The sequence below is a fragment of the Catharus ustulatus genome, chromosome 2 (assembly GCF_009819885.2).
Source record: "Catharus ustulatus isolate bCatUst1 chromosome 2, bCatUst1.pri.v2, whole genome shotgun sequence".
Taxonomy (NCBI): domain Eukaryota; kingdom Metazoa; phylum Chordata; class Aves; order Passeriformes; family Turdidae; genus Catharus; species Catharus ustulatus.
The window spans coordinates 121,299,775-121,312,233 of NC_046222.1; positions in this window are offsets into that span (position 1 = coordinate 121,299,775).

A 12,459-nucleotide genomic window follows, 5' to 3' on the forward strand; every position below is an offset into this window, starting at 1 on the left:
CATAAACCCCTCCTCATATGACTTAAAATTCTGCTTGAAAAATGAGAGTAGGAGCTGTGTCCTTGGGTTTCTCTGATAAGGCAGATGTGGGGGCAGGCTCAGGAGCTCTTGTGATGGAGAGAGTCACTGATTTACACTCTGCCACTGATTTACACTCTGCCCCTGATTTACACTCTGCCACTCAGTGTAGGAATGGGATATTTTGGTGGGTTCACTGCCAGACTGCACTGGAAGCTTTAAGGATATTCACTCTAATGCAAAATCAAGCCCTGTTTTCATGTAGAGCTTTTCAAGATTTTTCTACAGAAATCTACAGATTTATTTCGCTCAGGATGAGGAGTTTTGTTGAAATAACAGCCTCAGCCCTTCAATGGGCACAGTTTGTGTTACAATGACACAACAGCAGTGCAGATCAATCTAATAGGAGGAAAATTGTTCACAATCAAGCCTACTTGTAAGGCAGAAAAATGGTTTCTACCCTCAGATTTACAGGATTATAATTCCACTGATGCTAAATTGATGGGTTTTGCCCAGAGCAGCTGTGGCTGCCCAGAGTCTGGCAGTGTCCAAAGCCAGGCTGGATGGGGCTTGGAGCAACCTGGGATAGTGGAGGGTGTCCCTGCCCATGGCAGGGTGGAATGAGGTGAATTTTAAGGTCCTCTCCAACCCAAACCATTCTGATTCTGTGGTTCTAAACACACCCCTTTGGCAGACAGAGCAGGGATTTTGGTAGCTAAGACACACCAGGTACCTCACTGTGCATGATTTAAATCCACTGATTTTATAACAGAACATCTGCCACGAGGGGGTTGAACAGTGCTCACTTAATTAGATCAAAATATGTAAAATTCTTCTACAACTTGTGCAAACAAGGGCTAAATACCTCTCAGCATCAGCAGGGTAAGTGGGCAGCCAGCACTGTGTACAGTAATTTCACGATTATAAGCCGCACCATTTTGACTAAAATTTTGGTCCGAACCCAAAGTGCGGCTTGTAATATATATGGACAAAGAACAAAAGTTGCTGTCCTAGTTTGGAGGACAGGTGTCTGCTGAGAAAGGCAGGAGCCTCTCTTTGAAATGGAGAATGTAAACCCCCTCCCTCCAAATTATTAGAATTTTGAAATCAAGGGGCTCTCAGGCAAAAATACAGAAATTAGGAATAACAGTTCTTTCTAGGGAAATCAAAATAGAAATACAGCACTACAAAGAACAAACCCCAAACCCTGACACAGTCAGAGTACAGCCTGACACCCGTCAGGCAGGGTGTTGGCAGCAGTCCCATCCCATGGTGGCTGCATCCTCCTGCAGTGACAGATGTGGCTCAGCTGGAGCAGTGCTCCTGTACAAGGTGCAGTTTCCCTCTAAAGCTCCAGTGGGGATGTGGAGAAATCCGGTTTTCCTCTGGAGTCCAGTGGAGAAAGGGGCTCCCTTAGTGTCCCAAACCCTCTGTTTTTATCTTGGTAAGAAATGTTGGGCTCTTCCCCCTGGTTGGAGCAACTCCCAATGGGATGCAGTAATTTTATCAGTCCCAGAGTGGGACTCAATGGCCATGAGCAGAAAATGACTGGCTGGAGGAAGGATGGGTTGTGAAAAGATAAAGAACAATGCCCTGCCTGGTTTCAATGGATGGCCCATTAGCAGAATATCTCCCAGGGAGATCAGGATCACTGCCCCACCCTCAACAGATGGTGATAGAACAGATACCTTTTATCACATCCTGTATTGTAACATGCAGCTTATAATCAGGTGCGGTTTATATATGGACAAAAAACCAAAAAGTTGCTGAAACCCAGAAGTGCGGCTTATAATCGTGAAATTACTGTACTATCCCCACAGCTGCCTCCTGTACCCACCACTGCCCCTGGGGCTGCTCCTGTCCTGCTTTAATCCCTCTGAAAGGTTTTTCCTGCTGACAGAATCATGTCCAGGCAGGTTTTGAGTACTTCCAGAGAAGGAAACTCCTCAGCCTCTCTGGGCAGCCTCTGCCAATGCTTTGTCACCACCACAGGAAAGTTTTCCTTCATTTTTCAGATGAAAATATGTGTGCTATACACTTTGCTTTGTGAAGGAATAAGGAAAGCAGATTTATTTTTTTTTGTCCCTGCCCACTGTGCAATTAACTGGGAGTTTGTGAAGGATTTCCATGTGCTTGTGGGTTTTTGTCTGCTCATTTTGAAGAAAAAAAAGAAGAGAAATGGAAAAGAAGAGGGGAGGGGAGGGGAGGGGAGGGGAGGGGAGGGGAGGGGAGGGAAGGGAAGGGAAGGGAAGGGAAGGGAAGGGAAGGGAAGGGAAGGGAAGGGAAGGGAAGGGAAGGGAAGGGAAGGGAAGGGAAGGGAAGGGAAGGGAAGGGAAGGGAAGGGAAGGGAAGGGAAGGGAAGGGAAGGGAAGGGAAGGGAAGGGAAGGGAAGGGAAGGGAAGGGAAGGGAAGGGAAGGGAAGGGAAGGGAAGGGAAGGGAAAAGGAAACCAAGGAAAGGGAAAAATGGAAAGGGGAAAAAGGGATAAAGTGAAAGGGAGAAAGGGAAAAAGGGGGAGAAGGGGAAATGGGAAAGGGTCAATAGTGAGGCAGTGATGAAAAGCCCAGGAGAAGGTGAGGGGTCACCCTGGAGCTGTGCAGGTCAGAGGATGGAGCCCAGGGATCTGCTGCAGGAGCTGCATGGAGCAATCTGTGCCCAGAGCTCTCTTTGGGAGCAGAGAATCTGCAGCCTCCCCACGGGGAAGGGCAGAGCTCTCATCCCCTTCACTCCCATGGGCAGGACAACACCCAGCCAAGGATGTGATCCCCAGGAAACAACAAGCATTAAACCCAGGTTTAATGAAACTCCCACTCCTTCCCTCCCAGCCTTATCTGCCTGCAAATGTTTTCTCTGCTGTTATCTGGTGCATAGCATGAGATTCAGGTTTTGATGGAGCCTGATTGAAGTGCCAAAAAATGTTCACTCAGTTATGGCTCTGACAAATGGATCCTTCTGAGCTGCTGAGTTTAATGCGCTTTTTAAAAATTTTTTTTAAAATTAAAAAAAAAAATTATTACCTTCCTGTTCTGCAAAGGAGCAAAAGCCAACGGGAAAGTATCCAAATGGAATATTTTTTTGATCTGGTTCAAAACAGGGGCTTGTCAAGAGGGAAGTTTCAGGTCATTTGGGTTGAAACCAAGTACACCAAAGTTTCCAAATTTAAAAAACAAAGCCCACCCTGCTCTGCACATGTCCTGCAGGGCCCTGTGTGGAGCAGAAGGCTCCAAATCCAGCTGATCACGAGTTCCTCTGCTGCTGGGCACAGCACTGGTGTAAAATGGGATACAAAGGAAATGTGATATAATATTACCTTCAAAGAAATTGGAAATTCAAAAAACTTCTTCTAAAAGTTCGACAGAAAGGAAATATTTTTGATATTGTGACTCTTTGAAATGTTTCCACTCTGTTTCAGGATGAATTCCGAGGAGTGAAAGGTGTTTTTCACAAAAGAAAAAATGCTATTTGATGAAATTTATTTCTTATTTATATTTGTATTATTGATATTTATATTCTTATTATATTTCTTAGATCTGGAACTGATCTATAACATATTGCCATGTCAGCATCTGAAACAAAATTATAACTCTTTTACCCTATTCTTTTAGGGGAAACCATGTTTGTCAGCACAGTTTGTCAGTATTTTCTGTTTTTTCTGTTCCCTCAAAGCATTTTTGCAGTGGTTTTATTAACTGAGTAATATCCCTGACTCCACAAATACTTATCAGTGCTTTTTAAAAACTTACACATTAAAAAAAAAAAACCTTTTCTTTTCTGTGTTGGGTTTTGGATTGGGCTTTTATTCCAGGTGGATGACAGTGGTGTTGGTCCACCACATGTCCATCTTCTCCATGACCTGGGTATTTAATTCACACCTGACATCTACTCTGTGGCCAGCTTCTGACTTCTTTTCTGTGTTCCTGGAGGGTTTGTCAGGTACCTGAGGGATCTCATGGATGAGGATCCAGGCAGGATCAGGGGATGTGACCTGAAGGAGGGGAGAGGATCCTGCAGGAGCCCTGGGAGCTGCAGGGCTGAGTCCCCCATGCCAAAGCTGCCTTTGCTGTGCCCTCCCCCTGCTGCCAAAACAGAGCCATGGAATCACTGAGGCTGCAAAGGACCCCCAAGATCATCCAGTCCTAACTTTGATCTCCACCTTGTCCCCAGCCCAGAGCACTGAGTGCCCCTGCTTCTGCAGGAGCCAGGACTGGACACAGCCCTGGAGGGGCCTCTCAGAGCCAGCACAGAGGGACAATCCCTGCTCTGCTCCTGCTGGACACACAATTCCTCACCCAGCCCAGCTGCCAGGGGCCTCTTGCCCACCTGGGCACACCTGGGCTCGTGTCCAGCCCCTGGCACCAGCACCCCCAGGGCTTTTCCAGCTTTCCACCCCTGGGTTGGTGTGACCCCAGGGCAGGACCCAACACTTGATCTTGTTAAATCTGAATTTGGAACTCTTGAATTTTCCCCCCTTCTCAAAAACGACTTAGGAAATAGTGAGGGAATTGAAAGAAAAAGATCAATTTAACCACAGGTGATACCTTTGGGAAGAACAAGAGGCAAACTGAAATGAGTTCTGCCCCTCTGTGTGCCTGAGGACCTGCCAGGGTCCTTCTGGGACCGGGAACTACAGGGCTATTCTCATATCACTTAAAAGAGAAATGTGAAATAACTGAAGACTGGCACTTGGATTTTTAAACACAGGCAGTTGTTGTGACCAACATTCCCTCTATGAGGGATGTCTGGCTCTGGAGAGGATCTCCCTCATTTCTGCATCCTGGGCTGGTGTTTGCATCCCTCCCCTTGCATGGAGGGACACCCTGAGTATATCGAAGAGTCACAAGATAAAGTACAGTAATTTCACGATTATAACCCGCACCTGATTATAAACCGCACGTCCCAGTGTTGGCAACTGTCTTGGGTTACAATACAGGATGTGATAAAAGGTATCTGTTCTATCACCATCTGTTCAGGGTGGGGGCAGTGATCCTGATCTCCCTGGGAGATATTCTGCTAATGGGCCATCCATTGAAACCAGGCAGGGCATTGTTCTTTATCTTTTCACAGCCCATCCTTCCTCCAGCCAGTCATTTTCTGCTCATGGCCATTGAGTCCCACTGTGGCACTGATAAAATTACTGCATCCCATTGGGAGTTGCTCCAGCCAGGGGAAGAGCCCAACATTTCTTACCAAGATAAAAACAGAGGTTTTGGGACACTAAGGGAGCCCCTTTCTCCACTGGACTCCAGAGGAAAACCGGATTTCTCCACATCCCCACTGGAGCTCCGGAGGGAAACTGCACCTTGTACAGGAGCACTGCTCCAACTGAGCCACATCTGTCACTGCAGGAGGATGCAGCCACCATGGGATGGGACTGCTGCCAACACCCTGCCTGACGGGTGTCAGGTTGTACTCTGACTGTGTCAGGGTTTGGGGTTTGTTCTTTGTAGTACTGTATTTCTATTTTAATTTCCCTAGTAAAGAACTGTTATTGCTAATTCCCATATCTTTGCCCGAGAGCCCCTTGATTTCAAAATTATAATAATTTGGAGGGAGGGGGTTTCCATTCTCCATTTCAAAGAGAAGCTCCTGCCTTTCTCAGCAGACACCTGTCCCCCAAACTAAAACAGCAACTTTTCATTCTTTGTCCATATATAAGCCACACCTGATTATAAGCCGCACTTAGGGTCTGGACCAAAATTTTAGTCAGAATGGTGCAGCTTATAATCTTGAAATTACTGTAATTGGCTGATGGAGCAGACTCTGCTCAAACACCAGCCTTTGCTGGCCACAGCTATTTTGTTTTACTCCATCCCTCTTCCACTCTGCCCCATGAAATCTGAGCTCCAAGGTGTCCACCACAAGGGCAGTGTCCAGCTGAGTGTTTATAGATTTATTTCTGAGGGCTTCCTTGCCAGGTGACTTTACACAAATGACATTTTTTACACATGTAAAAGGATTCCCACGTGAAAGAATCAGAGGAAATGGCCTCAAGCTGTGGCAGGGGAAGTTCAGATTAGATACAACAAAAAGGCTTTTCCCTGGAAGAGTGCTCAGGAGCTGGAATGGGTTGCCCAGGGATGTGGTGGAGTTGCCAGTTCTGGAAGTGTTCAGGAGGTGTCTGAATGTGGCACGTGGGGACGTGGTTCAGGGGTGATTTTGGTGGTTCTGAGGTAATAGTGAGACTGGATGGTTTTGAAGGTCTCTTCCAACCTCAGTGATTCTGTGATTCTATCAAAAGAATATTTTTTTAAAAATCTGCTGACAGTACAGCTTGCTCTGCTTATAAGCATTTCTCTAGTTTATATTCCCCCTCTCAACCCTCCTTTTTTTCAGGAGGTCAAAACATGACCCACCCAGACCAGGGTGTGTTGTGCTCACCCAGTCACAGGGGTCTCACCCCTCCTTCCAGCTCCTGTTTAACAGAAAACTGGCTGCCCATGAGTGCAGAGCTCATTAATCTTTTGTACAGGGCAGTAAAACATAGATGAGCAGTAAATATACCTGTCCTTGTTTCTTCTTGCCCACTAAATCAGCTCCCTGCTTTTAGGGATTCAGTCCGTGTTGGGCTTCAAATATTAAACCATCAAATCTTGAAGCAATTGGAGATTCTGGAGTCTTTTATTGGGTTTGCAAGGCTAAGCTTTGGCAGCAGGGGCAGGGGCTACAGGAATTAGAAGTTCCCTTTTTGGCATCTTCTCAACACAAAGGGTGTCTCCCAGCCCTTGCCCACAAAGAAAGAAGGAAAACACTTATTTAAAAAAAAAATTCAGGCAAAATATAAGAAGGTCATTGAGCTTTACTTTTAGGCAGCATTTCTGTTTTGATCTGACTCCTTTAGAGGAAATGCCTCATACAACTCACAGAAAAACAAAACAAAACAAAAACAACAAAACAAAACAAAACCAGACAAACTCCTGCTGGAGTCGTAGTTTTAAACCAAAAGGCAAAAAGCAAGCCATGTCACTGAGAAATGCTTAGAGGGATGGAGCATCCAAAATTTCTCTAGGAAACCTGTTCTAGTGCCTTCTACTATATCAGTAAAGTATTCCTTCCTGATATCTAATCTAAACCTATTCTCTGTCAGTGTGAAGCCATTCCCTGTGTGCTGTCCCTGCAGCCCTTGGGAATTGTCTCTCTCCAGGTTTCCTGCAGCTCCTTCAGGCCCTGCAAGGGCACCCTGAGCTCAGCCCAAAGCTTCTCCTGTGCAGGCTGAACAATCCCAGCTGTGCCAGCCTTTCCTCCCAGCAGAGCTGCTCCATCCCTCTGCTCATCCTGGGGCTCCTCTGGGCTCTCTGAGCAGCTCCAGCTCCTCCCTGGGGTGGGAATTCCAGAACTGAAGCAGCTCTGCAGGTGGGGTCACACCTGAGCAGGGACAGGGACACAATCCCACAGGTGATGGCCCCAAGCAAGGAAGAATTTCCCAAGTTTCTGCTGCTGGCTCAGTGTTTAATTTGGAAACAAAAAATCCAGCCTGACAGGGCAGGCACCCCTCTGACCTTCATGTGTGGCATGTGGCTGAGCCTGCTGCCAGCCTGGGCTCTCTCTGTGGGCTCTGTCCCTCACCCAAGGGTCCCTTCACTCCCATGGGATTATCCTGGAGGGTTTCTCAGCCCCGCTGACCCCGCAGGGATCGAGTGTCTGCCAGGAGCTCTGATGCTCTGATGCAGCAGACAGGGTTTCAACACCACCCTTCACACCAAAATATCTGTGTTTTCAGCAATTCCTCTTAGGCAAGAGGTTGGTGCTGAGGTTTGGAATAGTAACAAAGATTGCCATGGGTTAAAAACGCACTGCTGAGAGTAGGAGGGCAGAATAATTTGCTAAGGACGTTTAGCACTGGCTGAATTCACTCTTTTCAGGTGCCTCTAGCACACTACAGATCCTGTACACTCAGTGTTTGCTGTCTCTCCTTGCTTTACATCCCACATTCCTCCTGACATGCAGCCCACATCTGCCAAAGAAATGTTACTGCCCCTCCTCTGGACTGAGTTCCTGCCCCAGCTTTATGTTTTCTCTATTCCTGAGTATGAAACAACTTCCATTTTCCACCATTTTTGGGAATTTCCAATTTGGAAATGTTGCTGCTCTCCACCAGCCAAGGTCCTGTTGCCTCCTCTCCTGGATAACTGGAATCCCTTCAGTGTGGATTTAACCTTTCTGCTCAGGATCCAAACTTTGCACAGGACCTGCCCCAAAGGAGGTGCCAGGGCAGTGCTTTGCAATGGATCCCCTTTACTGCTGAAAATAACTCCCTGGGACATCTCCTCATCACATTCCTCCTCACCAGGGCTGCATCACATTTCAGCTCTCCACAGCTTGGAGAAAAACCTGTGCACACAAAATTCTGTCTCCTGGGCCAGCCAGAAATCCTTATTAGCCCCCAAAGCTAGTGATGCTGGGACTCCACAGCACCAGAATTTATCTGGCCAAAATTTGGGTGGGGAGTCACCCAGCTGCCTGTGCTGGGGCTGATGTCAAACCTCCATCCCAGAGCCTTCCCCTCTCCCAGTGCTGGGATCAGCTGGAGGTGATCAGCTGGGTGGCTCCCCACCCAAATTTTGGCCCTCCCAGAGCTGCTTTCTCCACCTCCTGTATTTGTGTCTGGATGGGCCACACTGGTAGCTCCCCCAGAACCAGCCCGAGGCTATCCAGAAGCTAAATGTAATTTTCTTATAGTGATTTATCTGATTTAGACCACACAGATACTGGTGTCCAACCCATTTCAACTGGGTGCAGCACAACCCATCATTAAAATCCAGCAAATCTAATGCTCATGGAAAAGTACTGGAGCCCAGAGAAAGCCAGAATTCCTGCTCCATCACTGATTTCTGGGAATCACTCACATGCAATGCCATGCAAAAACTGTCACCTCACCAACCAGAAGGGTGCTGGAAGAGAATTTTATTTATTTATTTGAAGCCTATTGTGGAGATGCTTTACTTTCGTTAAAATAAAATATTAAACAAAAAAAAAAAATCCCTGTGGGGAGGGGTAAGGGAAACACAAGCTGGGCATCAGGAAAGAAGGAGCTTGTGTGCTTGGTGCTGCCTGGAGAGCTCCAGGACTGCAAATTTTATCAGGGTAATGTGATTTTGAAGGCTAACAGCAGTGCTGAGCCCCACCAGAGCAGGGACTGCAAACTGGAGCTGGCAGGACATGGGATCCAGCCAGGGTCCCATCCTGGAGTCCAGCAGAGCAGAAATCACCATGCTGTGACCCAGCCCCACAGCTCAGGGGATTCCACATCCATCCTCCCCCCTCTCTGTGCCCTCTGATGTGTCCTGGTACCCAGCCTGGAATCATTTAGGCTGGACAAGGCTTTAAGATCACTGAGCCCAACTGTTCCCACTGCCAAGGCCACCACAGGTGTGTCCCCAAGTGCCACACCTGCACTGCTTTTAAATCCCTGCAGGGATGGTGACTCCAGCACTGTCCTGGGCAGCTCATTCCAGTGCTCCACAATTCTTTCCTTGCACAATTTTTTCCTCATATCCCATCTAAACTTCCCTTGGTGCAACTTGAGGCCATTCCCTCTTGTCCTGTCCCCTTGTTACCCAGGGGCAGAGCCTGACCCCAGCTGTCCCACCCTCCTGTCAGGGATTGTGGAGAGGGAGAAGATCCCTTCTTTGGGATTTGGCTTCCCTTTGATCCACTGAGCTCCACTCTGGTGCTACACAGCTAAGGAGAATTAAAAAAAAAAAGTTCTTTTAGGTTCTTGCATTGTTTCTCCTGGTGGGTGCTTAATAGAAGATTTTGGTGAGAAAGCAGTGAAAATACAGTGTGAAGGAGGAGGTTTGATAGCTGTCAGATATCAATATGACAGGGGGGAAATTTATTTTTAAAGGGGAATGGACAACTCAGAAGCAAATCTCATCAAAGGAAGAAGGTGCAGTTATGCTTTCATCATTTTATCAGTGCATTGATACTTTGATTTTATTTCCACAAATTCCCTGCAATGTTTTATCACTTTCATGGGGAAATTAAAGTGAAAGGAAGTTAACTGGGTAGTCTGTGGTCAAAAATGGGCTTGGATGAGCTGGTGTCAAAACTCAGCTTCTCTTAAATCCACTGGCAGAGTCATTCCTCACAAATCAAACATCCTGGGAGAGAAAGGTGCAGTGCCTCAAATAAACTGTGGTCTAAAGCAGTCCCAGGTGTTCTCAGAGATTCACCCTTCCTCTCTCCACAGCTCCTTCCTGCTTCTATCCCTGGAGGGATTTAAAAGTGAAGGTGTGACTCTGAAGGACATTGTTAGTGGTGGGGTTGGCAGTTTATGGTTGGATTCAGTGATCTCAAGGGTCTTTTCCAACCTAAATGATCCCAAATTCTCAGTGACAAAAAGTCACCACAGCTCTCCACACCCAATTTGGACTCCTGTGCCCTTGGTTTGTGTCATCCCACTCTGCCCCTCGAGTAACCAATGAGTTACTCTCCCCTGAGCTAAATGGAGACACAAACTCGTTAAGATGAGCCTCAGCTGAGATTTGTTGCTCCCTCCCTCTGCTTCTTGCTTGGCAATGATGGGAACAACAAGCATCCTTCAGGATATTTGACATCAAACCTAAAACTCACTATCTGCTTCCTGAAGGAATAACTGCCTCGAGTTCCCAGATATGCCAAGCGTATTTCCAGCCTCCTGAAGCTGTCAAAGGATGCAGACAGACAGACTTATCTCTTTCAATGCTGATATTCTCACATTAAAGGGAAAACTTGTAAGCAAGTTTTATTACATGGAAGGTGGGTGAACAGATGTGGTGGCTGGAAAAGCGGCCAGACCCTGACTGGGGGCTGGTGCTGCCCTGACAAAGCTCCTGAAATGTTTAATTTCTCTCCAATGAATTTCACAAAGAGTTGTCTTAGGAGAAAATCTGTCACACAGGTTGTTGGCTCAGAAGTGCTCTCATCAAGTTGCCTTCTGGGCCTGCCATCCCAAGCCCTTTATTAGTGAAACACCTCATATTTATTTTCCCACAAAACAAACAATTGACTGACCCTCTCCACTTTGTTGCTTGCCATGGCACTCGAAATCACATCTTCTACACTTCAGCAGTGAAACTTGACAATCAATCATGCTGAAGTGCCAACAGCCACATCCTATGACATACATGGATCTGTAGGAAGCATGGCTTGAATCCATTCTAATTTTAGCTTGTTTCAGGATACGAGAAATTTCAAGCATCAATCATCCAAGGAAAATACCAAAGTGTCACCAAAAAAAAAAAAAAACCAAAAAATAGACAAAACAAAAAAAAACCTGCTGGATTGTGTGTAACTGGAGTGCACTGCAAAGATTTTGCATCCTGAAGCCTGTGAAATGCTGTGTACTCTGTGTTAACCAGCTGCTGTTGCCTTCTCCCAGTAAAACAGGAATATAAAAATGCAGACAGCACTCCTCCAAGTGCATTTAAACCAATAGCTCACAAATTTGTCCTACTGATTTTTCATTCAGTAGTTTAGAAAAGATTTAATTCTTTGCCCAGTTGCACTAAATTATTGCAGAAAGCATTAGGCTTATGTAAGCAGAATTAATGTTGTGGCTAAAAGCAGCAAGCAGCAGCTGGCCCCCAGTTTATCCTTGGCATACTCACAGCCTCCTTTGCTCCTGGCAGGAGGGATGGCCAGCACTGATCCCAAGGAATGCCCCAAATTTCTGTGCTGGCTGCAGGATCTCCTGTGTCCCGTTTGCTGTTTCACCCCAGTCCCCAGTTGAAGACCAGGGCAGTGTGTCCCTCCCCCGTGGGAGGTTTAGCATTCCTCACATTCCCTCCCAGCCTTCCCAGATTAGACCCTCTCCAGAAATCACTGCTGTGTTTCTGCCTTAACAAGGATGTGTGAAGTGTGCTGGGTTTTGTCTCAAGCCCAAAGCCATGGCTCTGCCTGATGTCCTGAGCACACACTCAGGGTTTTTATTCTGGGGGAAAAGTGGAGCTTGTGGTTCATGAGCCACAGGAAGCTCAGGGAATACATCCAGGCACAGCACTCATTGGATTTACCACATTTCCAGAGTGATTAGCAGATCTGTGTTTATACTGTGCACCATGCTACCAAGAGTCCTTCTGCTCAAAACCTCTGCAGCAGTGACTGGTGTCCTGATTTGGCTGCTGGTGAGATGGGGAAATTTTCCCCAGGAGAGGAATTACCTGCAGGAACTTAAGAAATGCTAAAATCAGTGGCTCACCTAACCTGGTATTCAGTCTTTCAAAGTGGAAACGGGCAAAACTATTTAGGAATAGCAAGTCTGACATATATAAATCCTTTTGCCCCCAGTCCCCAGCATCTGTGATTCTCTGGATTCAGGATGTTTTGGCTACATCCAGGGCTGTGACATCCATTTATGAGCCTCCTGTTCCTGACATTCCCAACAATCCCTTCCTGGGCCCACTGACATTGTCAGCTTCTGTAACATCCTGTGACATTGAATTCCAGAATTTCTTGACTCACT